General features: G+C 44.8%; 1 protein-coding gene and 1 long non-coding RNA gene across 2 annotated transcripts in view; both read right to left on the bottom strand.

The window, feature by feature from the left end:
* The window catches only part of LOC126106115 (shematrin-like protein 2), a 30,295-nt gene extending 26,223 nt beyond the window's left edge, over positions 1–4,072 (bottom strand). The window contains exon 1 of the mRNA XM_049912361.1: positions 3,988–4,072. The gene's annotated coding sequence lies outside the window, so the exon portion shown is untranslated. The remainder of the gene's footprint in view (positions 1–3,987) is intronic.
* Positions 4,073–4,105: 33 nt separating this feature from the next.
* Positions 4,106–27,982, bottom strand: LOC126106099 (uncharacterized). The gene is made up of 3 exons (XR_007523321.1): positions 27,946–27,982; positions 7,074–7,239; positions 4,106–4,173 (listed from the first exon to the last, which is right to left on the bottom strand). It is a non-coding gene; the product is annotated as an uncharacterized LOC126106099 (long non-coding RNA).

Raw genomic sequence — 27,982 nt, 5'->3', positions numbered from 1 at the left:
TATTTACCACCCAAATTATTAAAAAAAACTATATGTAGCAGTTTCTGGACACCAGGTGAAGAGGATTAAAGATATTGTGACTTTATATCATTCTCAGTAGTATATGCATTGGTAGGTTTCAATGTACACAGTTTCATGAGCTATAGTGTGTGAGAGAAACGTAGTTTTCTGTTCACTTAAAGTCTATGACAAAGTGATATTTTATCTTGAAAGTGTAATTCTTGAAAAAAGTGATATGTTATTCATAAATCTGCTATAATATTCGTAAACTAGTGTTTTACTTGAAAGAAATACGAATTTAATGTTTATAGATACACATTAAGAAAGCAACCAACAAACACAGTAGCTAAGCATCCTCAATATTTATTAGGTTTTATTACTATATTTCACTATACGTTTTAGTAGGTAATTTATGTTCCTGAAAGTGATATTTTGTATGGATTAAGTGCTGATATTCCCACTAGACAATCTCATGTCTATGTGTTAGTTCATACAGTTACGTGACTGTCATACAGTCTTCTGTTATCCTCTGCAGTTTATTTATACAGTAATAATTATTTTCAGAATGAGATTTTGACTCTGCAGCGGAGTGTGCGCTGATATGAAACTTCCTGGCAGATTAAAACTGTGTGCTGGACCGAGACTCGAACTCGGGATCTTTGCCGTTCGCAGGCAAGTGCTCTACCAACTGAGAAGGTAGAAGGCGAGGTACCGGCAAAAGTAAAGCTGTGAGGACGGGGCGTGAATCGTGCTTGGGTAGCTCAGTTGGTAGAGCACTTGCCCGCGAAAGGCAAAGGTCCCGAGTTCGAGTCTGGGTCCGGCACACAGTTTTAATCTGCCAGGAAGTTTCAGTAATTATTTTGTTTATTTAAAATTCCTGTTATGTGATAGTGTACTCGTTCTGTTTACTAGAAAGCGATCATAAGTGAAAATTGCTGAGCACCTATTACATGCGACTGTCCGCCCAACGCCGGCCGAAGTGGCCGTGCGGTTAAAGGCGCTGCAGTCTGGAACCGCAAAACCGCTACGGTCGCAGGTTCGAATCCTGCCTCGGGCATGGATGTTTGTGATGTCCTTAGGTTAGTTAGGTTTAACTAGTTCTAAGTTCTAGGGGACTAATGACCTCAGCAGTTGAGTCCCATAGTGCTCAGAGCCATTTTTGTCCGCCCAAATTAAACGAGTGCGATTGGCGATTCGGCCATTTGCAGGAGTTAGGTATTCCTTATCAGGACAAATCCGGGTGGGGCATTGCAAACTGACATTGGTACTCGTGGGGCGGGCTCCAATCGCCACATGTGCTCTGATCCATTCATCGGACTGTGCTGGGTGAAGCATCAGTTTCAGCTGAACTATACAGATGACTTGGGACTGGGCTTGGAAACAGGTCCGAGACACTCGTTACGCCATTAGTCACTTGAGAGCACAGTGTCAGCATCGTGTGACCACACAGCTGTGCTGGAATCCAGACTGGAACCTCAGAGAGCGTGACGGCAGAGCACCGACTCACCAGGCCACGTGTCCTGTTGTCCGTAGCTCGTGGTCTTCCGTTCGCGTTCCCGCTTCCCGAGCACGGGGTCCCGGGTTCGATTCCCGGCGGGGTCAGGGATTTTCACCTGCCTCGAGATGACTGGGTGTTTGTGTTGTCTTCATCATCATTCATGAAAGTGGCGAGATTGGACCGAGGAAAGGTTGGGAATTTGTACGGGCGCTGATAACCGCGCAGTCGAGCGCCCCACAAACCAAACATCATCATGATCACGTGTCTGTTGCGGCCTCAAGGTCTTTACTACAGCTGGCTGTTGCAGTATCTGTTTTCTCGGAGAGGTTGGTCCTGGACTGATTTCTTTTGAAGTAAAACGCCTATTCGTTCATTGGTCGAACTTCCTTGTGTGACAATTAACGAAAACAGCTATGATATTCCAAATAACATAACACAAGAACACATACAGCTAATGTGCATATGACAGTATTTATGGGATGCTTCCTTCACCAGCCTCAAGTACTAAGCTGGACAGCCACTCTCAACTCCCCTAGTTTGGCTAAACCTCATGTGCCACCTGTCGGAGTCCTAAGAGTGGGCCGGCACTGGTTGCTGTAGAGGGCCGGTCACACACAGCTCTTGCAAGTAGTGTAGTAGAGCGGGCTCTGGCACCAGACTGTCTCATCGATGGCGCCATCAAGGTTCAAGGCACCTTCTTGCCCTATGGGTGCAAAACTGCCCCAAAAAGGCAATGATCAACGGCATGAGAATGCAGAAGGTAGTGGAAACCACTGCATTACAGACACATAATGTATATCCACTGGATATGCAGCCTCCAATTGAAAAAGTATCATGATGATCTCTCCATCGGCAAAAGATTCTGGAATTGTCCTGTACAGCATCTCCAGGAAGGGACTGCAAAATGGTGAGACGACTAAGAGAAAAGGACTGGATAACCAACGAAAGAATAACGTTCTATGAGTTGGGGTGTGGAATGTAAGGACTTTGAAGGTTTTAGAGAAAATCTGGAAAACGAAATGCCGGCCGGGGTGGCCGAGGGGTTCTAGGCGCTACAGTCTGGAACCGCGCGACCGCTACAGTCGCAGGTTCGAATCCTGCCTCGGGCATGGATATGTGTGATGTACTTAGGTTAGTTAGGTTTAAGTAGATCTAAGTTCTAGGGGACTGATGATCTCAGAAGGTAAGTCCCAGAGTGCTCATATTAATTTGAAAGCGAAATGCAAAGCCTCAGTCTAGATATAGTGAGTCTGTGAAGTGAAATGGAAAGAAGACCATGAGTTCTGGTCAGATGAGTGTACGGTAATATAAACAGCAGCAGAAAATGGAACAGGAGTAGTATTCGTTATGAACAGAAAGGTAGGACGGAGTGTGAGTTACTGTGAACAGTTCAGTGATGGGGTTCTTCTCATCAGAGTCAACAGTAAACCCAACACCGATGCTAAAGGTTTAGGTGTACATGCCAACGTCGCAAGCTGAAGATGAAGAGATAAAATGAGAATATTAGGATACTGAATGGGTAATACAACACTTAAAGGGAGATGAGTCATGGAGGATTGGCCTGCAGTTGTAGGGGAAGGAATAGAAGACAGAGTTACAGGAGAATATGGCTTTGGTGCTAGGAATGATAGAGGAGAAAGAATAATTGAGACAGATGGAAATGGCGAATACTCTGTTCAAGAATCAACAAGAAGAGGAAGTATACTTGCAAAAGGCTGGGAGATACAGGAAGATTTCTGTTAGACTCTATGACGGCCAGGCAGAGATTCCGAAATCTGATGTTGGCTTGTAAGACATACCTACGAGCAGATATAAATTCAGATCACAATTTAGTAATGATGAAGAGGAGACTGAAGCTTAAGAGACTAGGCAGGTAGTGTCATTGAAACTTCCTGGCAGATTAAAACTGTCTGCCGGACCGAGACTCGAACTCGGGACCTTTGCCTTTCGCGGGCAAGTGCTCTAGCAACTGAGCTACCGAAGCACGATTCACGCCCCGTCCTCACAGCTTTACTTCTGTCACTACCTCGTCTCCTACCTTCCAAACTTTACAGAACCTAGGTTCGCAGGAGACCTTCTGTTAAGTTTGGAAGAAGGGTTCGCAGGAGAGCTTCTGTTAAGTTTGGAAGCTCGGAGACGATGTACTGACAGAAGTAAAGCTGTGAGGACGGGGCGTGAGTCGTGCTTGGGTAGCTCAGTAGGTAGAGCGCTTGCCCGCGAAAGGTAAAGGTCCCGAGTTCGAGTCTCGGTCCGGCACACAGTTTTAATCTGCCAGGAAGTTTCATATCAGCGCACACTCCGCTGCAGAGTGAAAATCTCATTCAGGTAGTGTCATTGCAAAAATAAATGGGATACGGAATTCGTGGCGGGCCGCATTAAACCAGTCGCAAGTCTGATGACTCAAGAAAAATAAAAATAAAAAAATCGTGGAGAAGATATTTCCCGGTTCCATGTGAGAGAATGGCGGACGGACAGGAGCGCCAGCTTACCGTATCCGCCGCCCCCGGCGCTGCCGCCCCTCCTGGCAGCCTTTGGGCCAGGCCCGCCGCCCACCAGCGCCTCCGCCACCGGGCCGTCCCCGGCCGCCACCCCCGCCGCCCCCGCCGCCTCCGCAGGAGCGCCATGCTCCATAACGGGTTCGGTCCCCGACGACTCCGCCGCCGTCCCTTCGGTTGCTGAAACAGTGCAGAAAGACCAGGTCTGGACTCGCAGGGCACTCGTTAACTGCGTTACTGAGTCAGGTCTCTCCTCCGGCTGCGACTTCTACATCTACATATATTCTCTTCAGCCACCAAGCGGTGTGTAGCGGACGGCACAATTTGCGCCGAAGTCATGTTCCCCCCCGCCCCCCCCTCCTCTTCTGTTCCACTCGCGGATCGCGCGAGGGAAATCGACTGTCTGAGCGCCTCAGTGCGAGCTCTAATTTCCCTTATCTTTGAGTGGTGATCATTGAGCGATTTGAAAGTTGGTGGTAATAATATATGCTCTACTTCCTCGGGGAAGATCGGATTTCGGAATTTAGTGAGCAGCCCCTTCCGTTTAGCGAGCCGTCTATCTGCAAGTGTGTCCCACTTCCAACTTTCTATGACATCGCGATCGCTAAATGTACCAGTCACGAATCTTGCCGCTCTTCTTTGGACCTTATCAATCTCTTGAATCAGACCCAACTGGTAAGGGTCCCATACAGACGAACAATACTCTAAGACTGGACGAACTAACGTATTGTAAGCTATTTCCTTTGCTGAAGGACTGCATCGCTTCAGGATTCTATCAATAAACCGCAATCTAGAGTTCAGCTTACCCGTTATTTGTGTAATCTGATCATTCCATTTGAGATCATTTCGAATAGTCACACCCAGATACTTGACGGATGTTACCGCTTCCAAAGACTGGGCATTTATTTTGTACTCGTACAGTGATGGGGATTTTCGCGTTGTTATACCCAGTAGGTTACACTTACTAATATTGAGAGATAACTGCCAGTCATTACACCACGCATTTATTTTCTGCAAATCCTCATTGATTTATTCACAACTTTCGTGTGATACTACTTTCCTGTAGACTACAGCATCATCGGCAAACCATCTAATACCGCTGTCAATACCATAAACCAGACCGTTTATGTAAATCGTAAAAAGCAGCGGACCTATTACGCTGCCCTGGGGCACACCTGAAGTTACGCTTGTTTCTGTTGAAGTCACCCAGTTCAGGACGACATACTGCTCCCTGTCTGTTAGAAAACTTTCTATCCAACCGCATATGTCATGGGATAGACCGTAAGCGCGCAATTTTTGTAGCAAACGACAGTGCGAAACAGAATCGAACGGCTTTCGAAAGTGGAGAAATATGGCATCTACCTGGGAGCCGGTATAGAGAGCCTGTTGTATATCATGCAAAAAGAGGGCCAGCTGTGTCTCGCATGACCGCTGTTTCCTAAAACCGTACTGGTTTCAGGAAGAAAGAGAAGACCCAATGACCCTTGTCAGATGTAGCGCTGAGAGGGTTTCGTACAAACTTAATTATATTGTAAGTAGGCCGTTTATGTTTTCTTATTGGCAACGTTACGTAGCGCTCTGTGTGCTAGTTTGCATTGTTGTCTGCCATTGTAGTGTTGGGCAGCGGCAGCTGGATGTGAACAGCGCGTAACGTTGCGCAGTTAGAGGTGAGCCGCCAGCAGTGGTGGATGTGAGGGGAGAGATGGCGGAGTTTTGAAATTACATATATTACGACTTGTGATGATATTAAGGTAAATACATTGTTTGTTCTCTATTAATATCTTTCATTTGCTAACTATCTCTATAAGTAGTTAGTGCCTTCCGTAGTTTGAATCTTTTATTTAGCTGGCAGTAGTGGCGCTCGCTGTATTGCAGTAGTTCGAGTAACGAAGATTTTTGTGAGGTAAGTGATTTCTGAAAGGTATAGTTTAATGTTACTCAGGGCCATTCTTTTGCAGGGATCTTTGATAGTCAGATTGCGTTGCGCTAAAAATATTGTGTGTCAGTTTAAGCACAGTTTTGTATAAATTGTTCAAAGGGGACGTTTCAATATGTATAGATGATAATAACAATTTCGTGTGTCTCAGTGGCCCGACTCAAGACATTCTATTGGATGCCACTACCCCAGCTGTCGAACCAGGAAGAGGGGATCTAGAGTTAAACGTGGAGACCCAACCGCCTGTAGTTTCTGGAAGCTCCTCACATAGTTGAGCGGTGAAGGCTACATTACAATGAAGACTGAAAAATTCGTGCTCTGACCGAGGTTCGATCTCACCAGCTCTCAGTTTCCGGGCACAAGCTTCATGGCTTTTTTAACGTTATTTTTCTCGGAATTTGGTCTCGGTGGATGTCACGTGATACCCGATCGAGGGGATCGATAAAAAATTCACTGAGTTTCAAAACGTTCTCGACCGATTTATTTCAAATTTTTACACGGTACTCAAACATTCGGACAGACTTAGGCAGATAAGCTGCATATTTTTCTAATTTTGTAGTATACTCATACATATGCAATGCATAAAGGGAGACTGGTTGGTACCAAAAATCTCGCGATTTACTTCTGATTTTTACATGATACTCTGCAGAAAATATATATATGGGGAAGAAGAAGGAGATGGACAGAGAGGGGGGAGGGAGGGGCTATGCACGGGAGATGGCGGGAGGTGGAGATGTACGGAGAGGGAGAGAAGATCATCAGAGAACGGGAGCAAGAAATTTACGATGTGTATGCAATTCCCACACATATTTATTAGTTACGAACGTTACCTTATCCGCTAATTTGACATAATTTTTCAGCTTGATATCTCTATCCGTTTCTGAGAGAAAGCGCTTTTCAAAGGAGCACAGGCAAACAGCGAGGTTGACGGACGACAAAGTGATCCTGTTAAGGGTTCCGTTTTAACCGACTGAGGTAAGGAACACAGAAAATGGTAGTATATGACGTTGCAGAACGAAAGTAAGCGGGAAACGCTAGCCTCTTGTGACTGACGTTGACGCCGCGTCGGTTTGGACGGAAAGTAAAGCCCTTCGAAACTTGCTCCGCGCACCCTCCGCGACACACCGACCGCCGCCTACACTACCTGTGTGCTGGGAGACCAGTGTTCTGCGCACGCGCAGCAACGCGTCCAGTGGCAGGTCGCTGAGGCCCTGGAGGGCTGCCGCGTCCAGGCCGTCCACGTCCGCGTCTTCAGCGCCGCGCGTCTCCGCCGCCAGCACCATCACCAGCAGCAGCATGGCACACTCCCCCTGAAGAAAAATTAGACAGATGTGAAAATTACCCAGCTATCAGTTTAATAAGCCACGGCTGCAGAATACTAACGCGAATTCTTTACAGACGAATGGAAAAACTGGTAGAAGCCGACCTCGGGAAAGATCAGTTTGAGTTCCGAAGAAATGTTGGAACACGTGAGGCAATACTGACCCTACACCTTATCTTAGAGAATAGATTAAGGAAACGCAAACCAACGTTTCTAGCATTTGTAGACTTAAGGAAAGCTTTTGACAATGTTGACTGGAATACTCTCTTTCAAATTCTGAAGGTGGCAGGGGTCAAATGCAGGGAGCGAAAGGCTATTTACAATTTGTACAGAAAACAGACGGCAGTTATAAGAATCGAGGGACATGAAGGGGAAGCAGTGCTCGGGAAGGGAGTGAGACAGGGTTGCAGCCCCTCCCAATGTTATTCAATCCCTTTATTGAGCAAGCAGTAAAGGAAACGAAAAGAAAAATTCTGAGTAGGAATTAAAATAAAAACTTTGAGGTTCGCCGACGACATTGTAATTCTGTCAGAGACAGCAAACGACCTGGAAGAGCAGCTGAACGGAATTGAGAGTGTCTTGAAAAGAGGATATAAAATGAATATCAACAGAAGCAAAGTGAGGATAATGGAATGTAGTCGACTTAAATCAGGTGATGCTGCGGGAATTAGATTAGGAAATGAGAGGCTTAAAGTAGTAAATGAGTTTTGCTATTTGGGGATGATGGTTGAAATAGAGAGGATATAAAATGTAGACTGGCAATGGTAAGGAAAGCGCTTCTGAAGAACAGAAATTTGTTGGCATCGAGTATAGATCTAAGTCTCAGGAAGTCATTTCTGAAAGCATTTGTATGGACTGTAGCCATGTATGGAAGTGAAATGTGGACGATAAATAGACAACACAAGAAGAGATTAGAAGCTTTCGAAATGTGGTGCTACAGAAGAATGCTGAAGATTAGATGGGTGGATCACATAACTAATGAGGAGGTATTGAATAGAATTGGAGAGAAATTTGTGGCACAACTTGACTAGAAAAAGGGATCGGTTGGTAGGGCATGTTCTGAGGCATCAAGGGATCACCAATTCAGTATTGAAGGGCAGCCTGGAGGGCAAAAATCGTAGAGGGAGACCAAGAGATGAATTCACTAAACAGATTCAGAAGAATGTAGGTTGCAGTAGGTACTGGGAGATGAAGCACCTTGCACAGGAGAGAGTAGCATGGAGAGCTGCATCAAACCAGTCTCAGGACTGAAGAGAGACAGAGAGAGAGAGAGTAAACAGCAGTTACTGACAAGTACGAAAATTGTCGAACTACCAGTTTAATAAGCCATGGTTGCAAAATACTAACCAGAATTCTTTACACAAGAATGGAAAAACTAGTAGAAGGCCGACCTCGGAGAAGATCAGTTTGGATTTCGGAGAAATGAAGGATTACCCGAAGTGATATCGATCCTACGACTTACTTTAGCGGACAGGTTAAGGAAAGACAGACCTACGTCTATAGCACTTGTTTGACAGTGTTGACTGGAATACTCTTTATGAAATTCTGAAGGAAGCAAGAGTAAAATAAAGGGACCGAAAGGCTATTTACACCTTTTACAGGAACCGGATAGCAGTTATTAAGGTCCAGGGGCACGCAAGGGAAGAAGTGACTGAAAAGGGAGTGAGGCAGGGTCGTAGCCTATCCATGATGCCATTCAGTCTGTACACTGACCAAGGAGTAAGGGAAACAACAGAAATATTTGGTGTAGCATTAAAGTTCAGGGAGAAGTAATAAAAAGTTTGAGGTTTACCAGTGACATCATAATTCCGTCAGAGACACCGAAGGACCTGAAAGAGCAGTTAGAGTATTTTGAAAGGCCGATATAAGATGAACATCAACATAAGCAAGACAAGGATTATACAGTGAAGAGCCAAGGAAACTGGTACATTTGCACAATATCGTGTAGGGCCGTCGCGAGACGCACAAGTGCCTCAACACGACCTGGAATGGACTCGACTAATGTCTGAAGTAGTGCTGGAGGGAACTGACATCGTGAATCCTGCAGGGCCATCCACAAAGCCGTAAGAGGTGGAGATCTCTTCTGAACAGCACGTTACAAGGCATCCCAGATAAGCTCAATAATGTTCATAACTGCGGAAGTGTTTAAACTCAGAAGCGTGCTCCTAGAGCCACTCAGTTCCAGTTCTGGAAGTGTGAGGTGTCGCCCTGTCCTGCTGTAATTTACTGAGTCTGTCGGAATGCACAATGGACATGAATGGACGCAGCTGATCAGGCAGGGTGCTTATGTATGTGTCACCTGTCAGAGTCGTATCTAGATGTATCAGGAGTCCCAAAGGACTCCAACTGCACACGCCCCACACCATTGCAGAGCCTCCGTCAGCTTGAACAATCCCTTGTTGACATCCAGGGTCCATTGATTCATGAGGTCGTCTCCATACCCATACACGTCCATTCGCTCAATACAATTTGAAACGAGACTCGTCCGACCAGGCAACATGTTTCCAGTCATCAACAGTCCATTGTCGGTGTTGACGGACCCTCGTGTCGCGGAAAGCTTTGTGTCGTGCAATCGTTAAGGTACACGAGCCCATATCGATTATGTATCGTTGAATGGTTCACACACTGACACTTGTTGATTGTCCAGCACTGAAATCCGCAGCAGTTTGCGGAAGGGTTGCACTTCTGTCACGTTGAACAATTCTCTTCAGTCGTGTTCGTCCCTTCTTTCAGGATCTTTTTCCGGCCGCAGCAATGTCGGAGTTTTGACGTTTTATCGGATTACAGAAATTCACGGTAGACTCGTGAAATGGTCGTATGGAAAAATCCCCGCTTCATAGCTACCTCGGGGATGCTGTATTCCATCGCTCATGCGCTGACTATAGCACCACGTTCAAACTCACTTAAATCTTGATATCCTGCCACTGTAGCAGCAGGAACCGATCTAACAACTACGCCAGACACTTGCTGTATTTTATTGATTTCGTCGTCCTGAGCTCCATATTCTGTCTGTAATACATATCTTTGTATTTGAATACGCATGCATATACCAGTTTCTTTGGCGTTTCAGTGTAGAATGTACTCGAATTATATCGGGTGATGCTGAGGCAATTAGAGTAGGAAATCAGGCACTTAAAATACTAGATGAGTTTTGCTATTTGGGGAGCAAAATAACTGATAACAATGGCGAGAACGTTTCTGAAAAGAAAATTGTTAACATCAAATATAGATAAAAATATTACGAAGTCTTTTCTGAAAATATTTGTTTGGAAAGTAGTGAGACGCTGTGATAACAATTTCAGACAAGAAGAGAATAAAAGCTCTTGAAATGTGGTGCAAAAGAAGAATGCTGAAGATGTATGGGTGGATCACGCAACTAATGAGGAGTTACTAAATAGATTTGGGGAGAACAGAAATTTGTGGCGCAACCTGACTAGAAGAAGGGATTGGTTGAGTGTACACATTCAGAGACATTAACGGATCACCAGTTTAGTACTGGAAGGAAGTGTAAAAATTGTAGAGACCAAGAGATGCATACTGTGAACACATTCAGAAAGATATAGGTTGCAGTATTTATTCGGAGATGAAGCAGGTCGCAGAGGATAGAAAGCTACATCGAAACATTCTTCGGACTGAAGACCGCAACGATAACATGTAGTAAAAATATGCCCTGCACAAGTTACTCACGAGGCAGACGGGAGCAGCAGCCGATATGGCGTCTGTACGTCCGAAGGATGTGGGTGTGGCTCACGTTAGGCCAGTAGTTAAGTCCGGTGCTGATTGATGTAGCTGCAAAGTGCGTTAGGCCAGAACTACTTAGTCGAGTAGTTGAGTGTATCTTCTTGGTGTACTCCATCTAGCAAAGTAATTGCAGACAGTCTAGAAAATATACAGGATGAAATCAGGTAGATGTTACAGGGATGACGGAGATCGTAAATGTAGCTTTTTGAGGTACAGAACCATGGCCTGGAAACGACCAAATCGAAAGATATAAACGAAAATACTTCTAATAATTCTTACAGTGGACTTCTTCCATTGCATGTTCTTTGATTTCCATATTTGCGAAAGAGGTAATGCGGATGAAAACAAGAAAAAAATGTCAAGTACACATGGGCTCTAAAGTGCATGCCTTAATAGCTACAAGATCTTGTCAACAGACGAGATGTGTTTCACAGTAGCAAACATGGACAAGAGGACAAATCTCTTAAGGTATGCACTTTAGAGCCCAGCTTTAGTGAACTTTTTTGCTTATGTATTGGTCCATACTGTCACCTGTCAAAATACGGACAGCTTTCGACTCGGTCGTTTCCAGACCAGTGTCCCTTACTTCTCATTCATACATTTACCTTTATCCATCATCCCTGGAAGTTTCTAACATCATCACGGAATCACCCTGTATAGTGAATATTGGAAACTGAAAAAATAATTGGTAGTGTTCCGAGAATTAGTTATGACATGAACGTCCGCAGAATGAAATGCACATGAAGGACATCAGGTGATGCTGAATGAAACAGATTAGGAAATCAATTAGTAAAAAATTTTAGGTTTGCTATTTAGACAAAAAAGTAAGTGAGAGTGGTAAAAGCAGAGAAAATATGAAACGCTGACTATCAATAGTAAGAAAAGCATTTCGGAAAATCGGAAATTTGTTAAAATCAAACTTAAATTTACGTGTCAGAAACTCTTTTCTGAATGTATCTGTGTGGAGAGCATCCTTCGATGAAAGTGAAATGTGGACAATAAACAGTTAGAACAAAAATAGGATAGAAGCTTTTGAAATTGTCACAGGAGAATGCTGAAGATTAGGTAAGTAGATTAGATAAAATATCAGTTTTGGTTATTGATAACTTGATACCAGTGCCTGAGTTTAATTTGTACAACACCGAAGATGACCACTATGTGATTGAAAATCGATTCTGCTATCAATAAAACATCAATATTACGGCCAACGCTGACTTTCCTTTTAATTTACCATATATGGTCGTTGTGCACATAGCATTCCATGGAGTCGCCAATCAATCCAATAAAACATCTTTTGCCATCATTGCTACACGCAAAGGAAACAACAACTGTTCACTTTTATCAGTCTTCAAATAGGTAAGAAAATCACTTCACTTTACTTCATCAGACGCCCTTCCCGTGAAGCTCCCTTATAACACTAAAAGAAATGGCCAACAAATGGAGAACAAAAATTGATAGCAAAAATAGTCAAAAGTAACAAAAAAACAGTGTAAAATAGAAATTTTTAACGTGTTTAATATCTACGTTTAACGTTTATGAGAAGTAAATGGAACAAAGAGGAGGAAGGAGGAAATAGATACAGATACGGGGGAAGGAAATAGACCGAGAGAGGAGGAAAGGAAAGTGGACAGAGAAAGGAGACAGATAGAAGGAGGACATTTCGTAGATGAGCGGAGACAGGAGGATGAAGAGATGGCAGAGAGAGGGGTGGAGCAGATGGGGACAGAGAGGGGAGGCACAGACGGACAGGTAGTGGGAGGGGGGGTGGAGGGGCAGGAGCAGATGGACAGGTAAGTGGAGTCTCCCATGTGACGAGCTCCTACTACCATTCCTCATCCAGAGTTTGTTAATTCATGTCGTGCAGCCGTAATCATGCCGGAAACCTTTTCACATGAAGCACCTGAGTTCAAATGACAGCTCCGCCAATGCACTGCCCTTGTATATCGCTGTCCCATGACTTTCTTCACCTCAGTGTACTACTGGCCCTCTCGTATTGCAGTCCCCACTACTTCTACCTCCATATCTCGAGACTTCTGCAGTAGGGTCCGCGTTTCCTCTCGCGAAGCAGAAGTATTGCAGACAGTCTGCTCAGAAACTGTTCCGGTTTTACCGCAGGAGCAACAGCTGTCAGATTTGGTCGTAATCTGGGGCTCCAAAGTCTGCTGGTTGTGTAACACTCAAAGAGCCTACTGCAATCCACTGAAAACACGAGATGGGACAGTGAGCTAAATATCCAAATTCTGAAAATTATACGAGAACCATTCTAAAATAAACGAAAAAGTATGGCAGTCTCCTCTCTGTGAACCCCCTAGCTCGTATACAAAGGGTGCTTGGTTTTTTGGTTTTATTAAAAAAAAATGCTGTTACGTGTTTGGAAAAATTCATTTGATCTCAACACATTTGTGGGTTGCTGTTATAGCTTCTTTAACGGAACAATTTCGATTGTGCTGCAGACCACTCATCCGGAAGCCATTGTGGCTTCCTCAGTATTCAGAAATCGTCTTCCCTTGAGATGTTTCTTGAGATTTAGCTTTAGGAAGTGTAAAGGCACCAGACGGACAGTTCTGACGTTGCAGCTGATAATGGTATCAGAACTAAACAAAAGTCAAGACATATTCATAGGATTTGTCGACCTGGAAAAAACGTTTAACAATGTCAAATGGTGCAAGATGTTGGAAATTTTCAGCAAAATAGCACTAAGCTATAGGTCTTAATTTGAGGGAGAATTTTCTACGTTTGGAGTAAAGCAGTGTATGGTAGTGAGCTTCAAGGATTCTCGATATAATTTACAGGACGTGCATGATAGAGACCTACTACCTTACGCACATGGAACTGAGCGCGAGATAGATTACAATATGAAGATGATATTTGTTCTTTCTGACATGTCCGAAAGAACAGATACCATCTTCATATAGTTAAGGCTAACCGGCCATTGACCTTCTTCTTCTGTGCTGGATGCACAGGCATTGCCCGAACTCTTACGGGACTCGGTAAGATTGTCTGCCGCGAGTAATGAGTGTAATGGGCAAGGGCACTACGAATGTAGTGTGCGGACATTAAGTTGGGAATGTGGGGCTCATGGGGAGCGTGTAAGGGATAAGTCCCTGCAGTCGCACTGTCCTCTGTGCCCACGGTGGCTCAGATGGATAGAGCGTCTGCCATGTAAGCAGGAGATCCCGGGTTCGAGTCCCCTATCGGGGCATACATTAACAACTGTCCCCGTTGATGTATATCAACGCCTGTCGGCAGGGTACGGTCTTGATTTAGTTTCCATTTCATAGATTACAGTGATTTGAAGAGAAGCTGTGGGTGGTAGTATAACTTGTAACACTGCTACGGACTTGGAAGACGTAAGTAAATTTGAAACACACTGTCAGCTTGATGATGCACAGCAAACTACGGACTTGGCCTGAAAATTTGTAGATGAGATAAATCAACTTATCCCAGCGTTTAGTAAGGAATTTGTTTTCATCTCAGATCATTCGGCGTTTGAAGAGGACACGCATGTGAAAGGAACTCTGTAAATTAGAGGTAGTGAAAAATTATATTAAGATTAACTAACATCAGTGTCTTAATCCATTCGTATACAGTTACGCCAACTGTTAATATGGATAACAAATTGGCTGAAAGGTTATTTATTGTGCTGTCAAGAAGTTGTCTTCTTTGAAGTGTGCTTGACCTTCCAAGGGCAGTAAGAAATATTTACGTCACAGGAAGCAAGAGTGGGAAAATGGGCGTAAGAGAACTACAACTATGGTATGATAACTGCTTTTGGCCAGCAGCTGCTCAAAATAATCTGCTTTTGCTTGATTCCTGGTCTGAGTATGAAAATCATATTCCTTTAGAGCAAAGTATCCCTCCTGAAAAATGCATGACATTGCAGTTCATTCCACCTGGAGCCACCGGAGAAATTCAGCCTCTGGACGTTTGTTTCTTCCGTAATTGTAGAACACATTATCACACTATCTGCAACCACACTTTAAAGGATAGTCAGTTTCACGATACGCCCCACGATACACTGTTTCGTAATCGGTTGCATGCGATCACATTCCGCCAGTTGTCATCACCCCATTACACCAATACGATTCTGAATACATTCTTTAAGAGTGGATACCTAGCTGGAAGTCCTGCACACAGTTTGTAACTTCAAAAATGGTTCAAATGGCTCTGAGCACTATGGGACTTAACATCTATGGTCATCAGTCCCCTAGAACTTAGAACTACTTAAACCTAACTAACCTAAGGACAGCACACAACACCCAGTCATCACGAGACAGAGAAACTCCCTGACCCCGCCGGGAATCGAACCCAGGAACCCGGGCGTGGGAAGCGAGAACGCTACCGCACAACCACGAGCTGCGGGCACAGTTTGTAACTGCCAAGGATTTCTCCTTCGATCTTGATTGTGCGAACCATTCTTATTACTGTGACGCGCCGTTTTTCATTCGGTGTTCATGGTGCAAGTTAATGGTTTGTTTCGCACATTTGTTCAAAGTCGACGATGTCCGTCTTGTGAAGTGTAATACGAGGGATACCCGGAAAGTAAGTTCCCATCGGTCATGAAATGTAAACCACTGTGAAAATTTAATAAAGCTTTGCACATATGTGTTCGACAGTGTCTCTCGTATGCCCGTCGGTTACATCACTTCGCTCTTCTCATTTCTGAGCGCATGGTGAGCACATAAAGATGAGTAGAACATATTGTCTCCCGCCAAGTAAGAGGTTATGGTGAGAGATTTCGCCCGATGTTATGCAGCCCACATTACAGAACTGCCATACGGTCCCTACTTTGTGACAATTCTCGGTCACAATCTGCAGGGGCAATGAAAATGCTCTGGCGGCGTTTTCGATGAGAAGTGTTTGATCACTCACACTATAGCGCATAATTGGCTTCCCCTGTATTTCATTTCTACTCACATTAACTACTGGCTATGAAGACAACATTTTCGCACAGACAACGAGCTACAGATGAGCGTAGAGAATTGGCGGGAATCACAGGCGGCTGCCTTCTATGACGAGGGTACGACATGTGTATAAGTAGGAGTGGTGACTATGTAGAGCAGTGGCTGGAAGCTGTAGCTAACTGTCGCAGATAAAATATTTCTGATTTTCGAAGTGGTTTCCATTTCGCTATCAATCGGAACTTACTTTCCGGATATCCCTCATACATACTGGGTGCTTCAAAAATGACCGGTATATTTAAAACGGTAATAAAAACTTAACGAGCAGCGATAGAAATACACCGTTTGTTGCAATATGCTTGGGAAAACAGTACATTTTCAGGCAGACAAACTTTCGAAATTACAGTAGCTACAATTGTCAACAACAGATGGCGCTGCGGTCTGGGAAACACTATAGTACGATATTTTCCACATATCCACCATGCGTAGCAATAATATGGCGTAGTCTCTGAATGAAATTACCCGAAACCTTTGACAACGTGTCTGGCGGAATGGCTTCACATGCAGATGAGATGTACTGCTTCAGCTGTTCAATTGTTTCTGGATTCTGGCGGTACACCTGGTCTTTCAAGTGTCCCCACAGAAAGAAGTCACAGGGGTACATGTCTGGCGAATAGGGAGGCCAATCCACGCCGCCTCCTGTTTGTTTCGGATAGCCCAAAGCAATCACACGATCATCGAAATATTCATTCAGGAAATTAAAGACGTCGGCCGTGCGATGTGGCCAGGCACCATCTTGCATAAACCACGAGGTGTTCGCAGTGTCGTCTAAGGCAGTTTGTACCGCCACAAATTCACGAAGAATGTCCAGATAGCGTGATGCAGTAATCGTTTCGGATCTGAAAAATGGGCCAATGATTCCTTTGGAAGAAATGGCGGCCCAGACCAGTACTTTTTGAGGATGCAGGGACGATGGGACTGCAACATGGGGCTTTTCGGTTCCCCATATGCGCCAGTTCTGTTTATTGACGAAGCCGTCCAGGTAAAAATAAGCTTCGTCAGTAAACCAAATGCTGCTCCCATGCATATCGGCGTCATCAATCCTGTGCACTATATCGTTAGCGAATGTCTCTCGTGCAGCAATGGTAGCGGCGCTGAGGGTTTGCCGCGTTTGAATTTTGTACAGATAGAGGTGTAAACTCTGGCGCATGAGACGATACGTGGACGTTGGCGTCATTTGGACCGCAGCTGCAACACGGCGAACGGAAACCCGAGGCCGCTGTCGGATCACCTGCTGCACTAGCTGTGCATTGCCCTCTGCGGTTGCCGTACGCGGTCGCCCTACCTTTCCAGCACGTTCATCCGTCACGTTCCCAGTCCGTTGAAATTTTTCAAACAGATCCTTTATTGTATCGCTTTTCGGTCCTTTGGTTACATTAAACCTCCGTTGAAAACTTCGTCTTGTTGCAACAACACTGTGCTCTAGGCGGTGGAATTCCAACACCAGAAAAATCCTCTGTTCTAAGGAATAAACCATGTTGTCCACAGCACACTTGCACGTTGTGAACAGCACACGCTTACAGCAGAAAGACGACGTACAGAATGGCGCACCCACAGACTGCGTTGTCTTCTATATCTTTCACATCACTTGCAGCGCCATCTGTTGTTGAAAATTGTAACTACTGTAATTTCGAAAGTTTGTCCGCCTGAAATGTACTGTTGTCCCAAGCATATTGAAACAAACGGTGTATTTCTATCGCTGCTCGTTTAGTTTTTATTGCCGTTTCAAATATACCGGTCATTTTTGAAACACCCTGTACATCCCATAGAAGGTTGGTCTCTGCACCTCCGGAACACTCGTTTTCTCTCGCCCTTCTGATGCACATGGCGAATTACTATAGTCCGATCCATGAACGATGGCGGTTCGCGCACGTCGAGGCACGGAAGGGGACTGCATTGTCGACGACTCCAAGCGACGGCTGCGGTTCGCGTACGATGGTGCTTTCTGCTTGAAGAAAGCGTGTATCCTGCAAATTATGTCTCACTCTCGCTTATGCTGAATTCATCACTTATCACCAGCAATGGACAAATGGAAACGAGCGTATGGCATCGTTGGCCTATAAGCGCCTATTCGGGGAAATTCGGCCGCCAAGTGCAGGTCTTATTTTAGTCGACGCCACATTGGGCGAGTTGCACGCCGGTGGTGAGGATGAAATGATGATGAGGACAACACAACATCCAGTCCCCGAGCACAGAAAATCTCCAACACGGCCGGGAATCGAACCCGGGCCCGCTTACATGCGAGGCGAGGACGTGACTACTCAGCTAAGCAAGCGGATAGCGTCAGCGATGACAACTCGCAACAGATGGAGTAGAAAGTCGCTAAGCAACTGGCAACGGTCACATTTAATGCTCGTATTGTCTGCGACGTTCACAGCGAAGCGCTCAGAACACTACTCAACGCTCATTTGCTGCCTGAGGACGTGTAACGTAGGTGCGCCGAACAAGCCCAGAAGTTGCGCAGAACAAGTCCAAACTCGAATGCCATCGTCCGTGACTCCAACTATAGCAGCTAATACTTTTTCTTTCATAATTTTTAACACAACACTTTCAAACGAGCCTTACTAAAGATTTCGACGTCGTAGTCAAGGAGTTCCTCGTGAGATTTTCGCTTATAACTTTCGACCCGGTCGTCTCCGAACCCCCTGGATGTGGACCGGACATTAAACTCAGTCTTGCTTGCTTTGTCTGCGGACGAGAGCGTCTCATATCAAACTGATACATTTACCTTTGCCCACGCGCAGTGAAAATATGTAACATCATCACGGAATAATTCTGTACAATAAAGCACTGTCTGGCGTTCAAACTATACTCCGTTCACCGTGAGAATAAACCTGATGCAAAAAAACACAAACGTGATGATTGGTCAGAAGCCGTAGCACACGTATACTGGTGTTGTTACGCTCTTGGAAGCAAGTCCTAGTTATGTATTACGTATCTCATCACTTACGTACCATAAATGGAACTTTAAGATATGCTAATGTATTAACAGCCATCAACGTATTTCTTTATCGCGATGTAGCTATGTAGTTTTCATTTCAAAAATCGTGTACAGTCAAATTCTCTGTACTGTTGTGCTCTGATTGTCGCGCAGTTAATACGCTTTATGAAAATGGCCGAGGCTGTTTCTTCTGCGTAGTGAAAAACGTGTGTCGAACACGCTACAAAGTGCCGAGAAATACGTTGTTCTTAACGTATTTCATAAATTTACAGAAAAAGTCGGCTTTGAAGTTCTTCGAGAAAGTGTATTTAATACAGTTGACATGCAAAGATACAATAGATGTTTAGCGGAATCGATAGTGTAGTAGACTGATTATTTGGTGCAGTTCATGACTCACCGGTGGAATACTCTTTTTTTCGATTTGAAATACAACATCTCGTAATTGTAAAATTTTTCATAATATTACTAATACAGTTCTCCTCGTTCCTAATTACTTATTGCACGCGAAATTCATGTTCTCATTTCAAATATAAATTCTTAATTATCAATATTTTATGAAATATTGTTAATAAAGGTTGCCTTAAATAAGAAAACAACTTTTTAGGACAAAAATGAAGAACCAAGTACTCTTGATTTGTAGGGTGTCCATTGTTTTATACCAAAGATGTACTCCTATACGCCTGCCGGAGTGGCCGAGTGGTTCTAGGCGCTTCAGTCTGGAACCGCGCGACCGCTACGGTCGCGGGTTCGAATCCTGCCACGGGCATGGGTGGGTGTGGATGTCCTTAGGTTAGTTAGGTTTAAGTAGTGCTAAGTTCTAGGGAACTGATGATCTCAGAAGTTAAGTCCCATAGTGCTCAGAGCCATTTTTGTACTCCTATACGAACCAAAGTTGGTTCAAATGGCTCTGAGCACTATGGGACTTTAGCACTACTTAAACCTAACTAACCTAAGGACATCACACACATCCATGCCAGAGGCAGGATTCGAACCTGCGACCGTAGCGGTCGCGTGGTTCCAGACTGAAGCGCCTAGGACTGCTCGGCCACACCGGCCGGCCGAACCAAAGTGAAAAGTGTCGTAGAAACATGAAAAACAAACCTTTTCAAGGCATCGAGCACACCTTGGAAACATGAAAAACAATCATTTTTCACAGCATCGAGTACACCATACAAATGCTGCATTTTTACATTTCCCACTGTACCGTTACAATATGAACCCAACAGAACTGATCTGGAGGCAAGTTGCAGGATGTGTGGCGAAAAATAACAAGACTGTTAGGTTGCCAGATGTACTAGAACAGATGACAGTTGGAGAATTGAAATAATAAATGTCGTCTGACTAGGGCCTCCCATCGGGTACACCGTTCGCTGGGGTCAAGTCTTTCGATTTGACGCCACTTCCGCGACTTGTGCGTCGTTGGGGATGAAATGAATTTCTCTGATTCGGCTAAAGAAGGAGCTGAGAGATTGCGAGACAACTGATTGTGAGAGGCACCCACATGCCTTGCTCACACTGTGGCATCAAGCAGTCAGGCCTGCAAGATGAGTGGTCTGCCAAGCGAGTGGACTCATTCTTATTTATCGAGTAACATCAACTCTGGTACTCACAATTAAGTTACAACTTATTCTTCTGTTTGAATATTACGCAACGGAAACGGAAACGCACATCTGACTATTAGTAATTTACACAACTCTGACTGTTCACTACGCACTGGCAATACCACATTTTCTTTCATATTTAACGGCTTTGATCAACACGTGGCCATCGCACTGAATATGAATGGCGCACACATTATAAATTCTGGGTATCGTGACAACATACTATTCGAAGGAAAAGGCCACCAATCTTTTTCTTTTCACTATCCTATTTATTCCGATAAATTCTATAACCTAAACACACAAATTCTATAACCTACAACAATAATACATGAGAAATTCCGCCCAGTGGGCATGGCTTTACATTGGTGATTCTCTATCTTATGGTCTCGTAATTGTTTAACGCTACAGTGCACTTTCTGGATAGGATGGTGGATCTTTTGCTATATCTCACACTTCGACTTTCACACCCATCATCACGAAAATTTCCTCCAGACCGAGTGGTACAAAAAGGAACATGCATAACCCACTGCCTCTGAAACTATCTTATTACTCTCCCATGCCAACCACACATATTTAAATTTCATGAAATACATCACACTGGCAACATACAATATAAAGAATAGTCACAACGTTATAATCACATTACTTTCAGCTTTACCACTTCAATTAGTATTTATCCCAGTTTCACACGACACTGCCTCACTTCGTAACTTTTCTTTCCTACTATGAACTCTGGAGGATATATGCACGTGTTCCTGTGCAATGCAAGCCAAGTGGCGTTGCTGGATAGACGGCTGACTCACCTTGCTTCTCTCTCAGAGTATTATAGTTTGAATCAAGCGTCACACGGAAACATAACACGCAAAGTAATATTAAGAACATATTCATCACACACGCGAGTCCTCAACAGATACTATGGACGAGTACTTCTCTTTATCCTTTGTCTCATACACAGATTGAGACTCACACAGTACTCACCACGTGGAAGTACTCGTCTCTAATTTCAAGTCCTGCACACGCCATTTCTTAAATATTTCCAACTTATAGCACACACGCTAGGCACTCGGAAGTATTTCAACTTATTGCTACACTTGATTTCATTGTGACCGTTGGTCACTTCCGAAGATTACTACAATCCCCTTCATATTACCTGGCTGACATTTAATTCTCCCCACAAAAGTTCCTGAAATAGAGAAATTATTATTCCAAACTACTCTTAAGTATTTCACATGCATACCATGTCTCCACTCTTTTGTCTTTACGGAGCACACCTAAGCCAAGTCTTACCAACACTAGATCCAGCGGCAGAGTGCTGAAACGTGGCCGTTCTTCAGGTCATCTCGCACCTCTGTCGAGGTGGGGGAAGACCATGCTACCGTATTGGTCAGCCACATTTCAGGCGCTGAAAGCTCCGGTAACTTTGGTTCCACCAAAGGTGACCAAAGGATCGTCTCAAAGATGATATATATTCACATTCACTATCTGCGGTTAGCAGACGAGCATACATTCATTCATTTCGCAGATCTCACCAAATTGGATGTAGGGATTTATTTTGTGGGAGTGCACATGTGATCAATTAAATAAATAGTCATTCTTTCCTACACTGGTATCCGGCTTCGGTATTAAGTGAAATTGAGTTATTATTACAAAAAATATGTTGTTCTGACACGAATAACGAAGAATGTTGTACCTATTTTCAATGTCGGGCGGTACTGTACCCTTTCAACTGTAATCAATACCTTCAGTGACTTCAATATTCCCAATACGGTGAAATCGGTGCAGTATGTTTTGCATCACACATAGGTCGCTCAGAAAAATTACCCCGTGTTTAAGTTAGGAATTTTCATCACTCTAGTTTGTAGTTAGGTGGGAACGAGATCATTTTATGCTTTGCATCTGGTCACCTAAGAGCTGTGCGGTAGTGCTGGAGCTTAGCCGACTATTATTCCATTCTCTTTAAAAATCAAATAACATTCGAAACTATGTTGCTTCTCTGTTCGTCTCTTTTCACGTCTGAACTGCAACTGCTCCCATCATTACAGGTTAGTTCGACCAGCGGTCTGGCCAGTACTGTCTAAGTTGAGTCCGCCTGTAAAGCTGTAGTCCCGCTCTATCGCTGTTTGCACCTGGCTGAAAATGACTTACAAGTTCGTGGCGCCCTCCTTCGGTAATGCTGGAATTCAGTATGGTGTTGGCCAATCCTTAGCCTTGATGACAGCTTCCACTCTCGCAGGCATACGTTCAATCAGGTGCTGGAAGGTTTCTTGGGGAATGGCAGCCCATTCTTGACGGAATGCTGCACTGAGGAGAGGTATCGATGTCGGTCGGTGAGGCCTGGCACGAGGTCGGTGTTCCAGAACATCCCAAATGTGTTGTATAGGATTCAGGCCAGTCTATTACAGGGATGGATGTTATGGTCATGTAATGACAGGCCGTGCATTACGAACAGGTGCTCGATCGTGTTGAAAGATGCAATCGCCATCCTCGAATCACTCTTCAATAATGGGAAGCAAGAAGGTGCTTAAAAGATCAGTGTAGGCCTGTCCTGTGTTAGTGCCACGCAAAATAAGTGGTCCAAGCCCCCTCCATGAAAAACACGACCACAACGTAACACCATCGCCTACGAATTTTAGTGTTGGCACTACACACGCTGGCAGGCGACGTTCACCCGGCATTCGCAATATCCACACCCTGCCATCGGATCGCTACATTGTGTACCGTGATTCGTCACTCCACACAACAGTTCTCAACTGTTCAGTCGTCCAATGTTTACGCTCCTTACACCAAGCGAGGCGTCGTTTGGCATTTACCGGCTTGACATATGGCTTATGAGCAGCCGCTCGGCCATAAAATGCAAGTTTTCTCACCTCCCGCCTTACTGTCATAGTATTTGCAGTGGTTCCAGATGCAGTTTGGAATTCCTGTGTGATGGTCTGCATAGACGTATGCGCCTATTACGCATTACGACCCTCTTCAACTTTCGTCGCTCTCTGTCAGTCAACAGACGAGGTCGGCTTGTACGCTTTTGTAGCTGTACGTGTCCGTTCACGTTTCCACTTCACTATCACATTGGAAACAGTGGACCTAGTGGTGTTTAGGAGTGTGTAAATCTCGCGTACAGACGTATGTCACAAGTGACACGCAATCAGCTGACCATGTTCGAAGTCCGTGAGATCCACGGAGCGCTCCATTCTGCTCTCTCGCGACGTCTAATGACTACTGAGGTCGCTGATACAGAGTACCTGACACTAGGTGGCAGCACAATGTACCTAATATGAAAAACGTATGTTTTTGGTGGTGTCCGGATACTTTTGATCACATGGTGTATATGCGTGTAAGGCAGCATAAAACGTATCCTTATGATAGTACTTGACTATACTGGACAGAGCTTGGCTTTCGGTCCACGTGGGACGACATCCAATGATATCAAGCAAACTCGGAAGAATACATGGTGTTGTTTACATCTGGTTTATTCTTTTGATGAACAGAGTATAACATGTTCAAATAACTTACGGGTTTGCTGCCAGGTGACGTTGTCGAACGCCGCCGATATTTCGATAGGAGCACACCCTGCCATTCTCAAGGCACAAATGCAAGGAAGAAAAAATGTGCAAGCAGATTTAATACCTCGGTTCACGGAGGAGAAACAAGGAAGACACCACACAGAACAAGTGTCAACACAACCAAAGATAACCAACATCAGAATATCGATAGTTACTATTAATCAACAGGTGAGGTAGCACTAATCTGTCCCTCTGTTTTTTGATGAGAGACAGAGCCGGATTCCAAGCAGCATTTAAACAAAATCCACCATCTCTGTTAATAAGGTTGCTTGAGAGTCTGATTTCAACAGCTTCCTTAATAGCGCTATCCCAATAGCTGGACGTGCAAGCCAGAATCTCCATGTTGTTGTACGAGGTGCATTCAAGTTCTAAGGCCTCCGATTTTTTTTCTCCGGACTGGAAAGAGATAGAAACATGCGCATTGTTTTAAAATGAGGCCGCGTTCATTGTCAATACATCCCAGAGATGGCAGCACCGTATGGCAGATGGAATTTTACCGCCAGCGGCGAAAATGAGAACTGTATTAAATACTTAAAATGGCGACGTTTTCCTTACTTGAACAGCGTGCAATCATTCGTTTTCTGAATTTGCATGGTGTGAAACCAATTGAAATTCATCGACAGTTGAAGGAGACATGTGGTGATGGAGTTACGGATGTGTCGAAAGTGCGTTCGTGGGTGCGACAGTTTAATGAAGGCAGAACATCGTGTGACAACAAACCGAAACAACCTCGGGCTCGCACAAGCCGGTCTGACGACATGATCGAGGAAGTGGAGAGAATTGTTTTGGGGGATCGCCGAATGACTGTTGAACAGATCGCCTCCAGAATTGGCATTTCTGTGGGTTCTGTGCTCACAATCCTGCACGACGACCTGAAAATGCGAAAAGTGTCATCCAGGTGGGTGCTACAAATGCTGACGGACGATCACATGGCTGTCCGTGTGGCATGTTGACGAGCAATGTTGACGCGCAACGACAGCATGAATGGGACTTTCTTTTCGTCGGTTGTGACAATGGATGAGACGTGGATGCCATTTTTCAATCCAGAAACAAAGCGCCAGTCAGCTCAATGGAAGCACACAGATTCACCGCCACCAAAAAAATTTCGGGTAACCGCCAGTGCTGAAAAAATGATGGTGTCCATGTTCTGGGACAGCGAGGGCGTAATCCTTACTCATTGCGTTCCAAAGGGCACTACGGTAACAGGTGCATCCTACGAAACTGTTTTGAAGAACAAATTCCTTCCTGCACTGCAACAAAAACGTCCGGGAAGGGCTGCGCGTGTGCTGTTTCACCAAGACAACGCACCCGCACATCGAGCTAACGTTACGCAACAGTTTCTTCGTGATAACAATTTTGAAGTGATTCCTCATGCTCCCTACTCACCTGACCTGACTCCTAGTGACTTTTGGCTTTTTGCAACAATGAAAGACACTCTCCGTGGCCGCACTTTTACCAGCCGTGCTGCTATTGCCTCAGCGATTTTCCAGTGGTCAAAACAGAGTCCTAAAGAAGCCTTCGCCGCGGCCATGGAATCATGGTGTCAGCGTTGAGAAAAATGTGTACGTCTGCAGGGCGATTACGTCGAGAAGTAATGCCAGTTTCATCGATTTCGGGTGAGTAGTTAATTAGAAAAAAAATCGGAGGCCTTAGAACTTGAAAGCACCTCGTATTCCATAGGATGACCGGTGACAAGGCAATGTTCTGCAATGGCGGATTTGCTCGGCTGTTGTAAGCGTGTGTGACGCTTATGTTCAATACACCGGTCTTCCACAGTCCTGATTGTCTGACCAATATATGACATGCCACAACTGCAAGGAATACGATAGACCCCAGCCTTACGCAAACCAAGATCATCTTTTACGGACGCCAACAGGGCCTTAATCTTAGAAGGTGGTCGAAAAACACATTTCACATTATATTTCCGCAAAATACGGCCAATCCTGTTGGGAATGCTTCCTGCGTAAGGGAAAAAGGCCGTAGACTTAAGTGGCACTTCGTTGCTATCGTCACTCACCCGTTGCACAGAAGGCTGATGGCACAACGCACGTTTGATCTGCCTCTCACTATAACCATTTTGACGAAAGGTGACTTCGAGATGTGATAGCTCAGCTGCCAGACTTTCAGGGTCTGAGATAACGTGGGCCCTGTGAACCAAGGTGCGAAGTACTCCTTCACGCTGAACTGGATGGTGACAACTATCAGCCCTCAGATACAAGTGAGTGTGGGTGGGCTTCCTATAAACAGAATGCCCCAACGTACCATCAGTCTTCCTTCTGACCAACACATCAAGGAAGGGAAGGCATCCATTCTTTTCCACCTCCATAGTGAACTGAATATTCGGGTGGATTGAATTCAGGTGTTCCAAAAACCGGTTTAAATTATCACTACCATGAGGCCACACAACAAAAGTATCGTCTACATACCTGAAAAAACATGCAGGTTTCGAGGTCGCTGACTCCAATGTACGTTCCTCAAAGCCCTCCATAAACAAATTGGCCACAATAGGTGATAACGGGCTTCCCATTGCAACTCCATCAGTCTGTTCGTAGTACTCACCATTGAATAAAAAGTAAGTGAAAGTCAGCACATGTCGAAACGAATTTGTCAACTCGACACCAAACTTAACCTCAATTAGCTGCAACGAATCAGAGAGAGGAACGCAGTGAAAAGAGAAACCACATCAAAACTGACTAAAATATCAGAGTCATTCAAACGCAATCCCTGCAATCGACGTAAGAAATCTGCAGAGTTCTTAATGTGGTGTTCACACCTACCTACTAGTGGGCTCAACAAACTAGCAAGATGTTTAGCCACACGATATGTCGGAGCACCACTATTAGAAACAATACGCCTCAACGGGACAGCCTCTTTATGGACTTTAGGGAGGCCATATAATCTAGGTGGTACAGCACAGTAAAAATTAAGACTCTTGAAAGTCTCCTGTGACAAAGAACGTTTCTTCAGGAGGTTTTTTGTCTTTCTCTCAACACCCTTAGTAGGGTCAGCACCGATTTTGCGATACGCCGAATCAGAAAGTAGACACTGCATCTTTTGAATGTAATCCTGCTTGTTTCTCCTCTGTGAACCGAGGTATTAAATTTGCTTGCACATTTTGTCTTCCTCGCATTTGTGCCTCGAGAATGGCAGGGTGTGCTCCTGTCGAAATATCGGCGGCGTTCGACGACGTCACCCGGCAGCAAACCCGTAAGTTTCCAGAATGAGATTTTCACTCTGCAGCGGAGTGTGCGCTGATATGAAACTTCCTGGCAGATTAAAACTGTGTGCCCGACCGAGACTCGAACTCGGGACCTTTGCCTTTCGCGGGCAAGTGCTCTACCATCTGAGCTACCGAAGCACGACTCACGCCCGGTACTCACAGCTTTACTTCTGCCAGTATCTCGTCTCCTACCTTCCAAACTTTAAGTTTCATATCAGCGCACACTCCGCTGCAGAGTGAAAATCTCATTCTGGAAACATTCCCCAGGCTGTGGCTAAGCCATGTCTCCACTATATCCTTTCTTTCAGGAGTGCTAGTTCTGCAAGGTTCGCAGGAGAGCTTCTGTAAAGTTTGGACGGTAGGAGACGAGATGCTGGCAGAAGTAAAGCTGTGAGTACCGGGCGTGAGTCGTGCTTCGGTAGCTCAGATGGTAGAGCACTTGCCCGCGAAAGGCAAAGGTCCCGAGTTCGAGTCTCGGTCGGGCACACAGTTTTAATCTGCCAGGAAGTTTCAAACCCGTAAGTTATTTGAACATTGGATTCGCCGGGAAAAGTGAAGGTCTCACAGAGTATGACATGATGGTGGCAACAGTTGAACCTGTTTTCCTTTAGCTGTAAGTACGTAACGCTGCTTCGGCCTGACGGCCCGGCGCTGGCTGCGCTACTCACGCGGCGCTGCGTGCTGGCTCTGCTGACTGTGCTGACT

Source organism: Schistocerca cancellata, chromosome 10 (genome assembly GCF_023864275.1).
Source record: "Schistocerca cancellata isolate TAMUIC-IGC-003103 chromosome 10, iqSchCanc2.1, whole genome shotgun sequence".
NCBI lineage: Eukaryota > Metazoa > Arthropoda > Insecta > Orthoptera > Acrididae > Schistocerca > Schistocerca cancellata.
The sequence above is the reverse complement of the archived record's forward strand: the minus strand, read 5'-3'. Positions and strand labels throughout refer to the sequence as shown.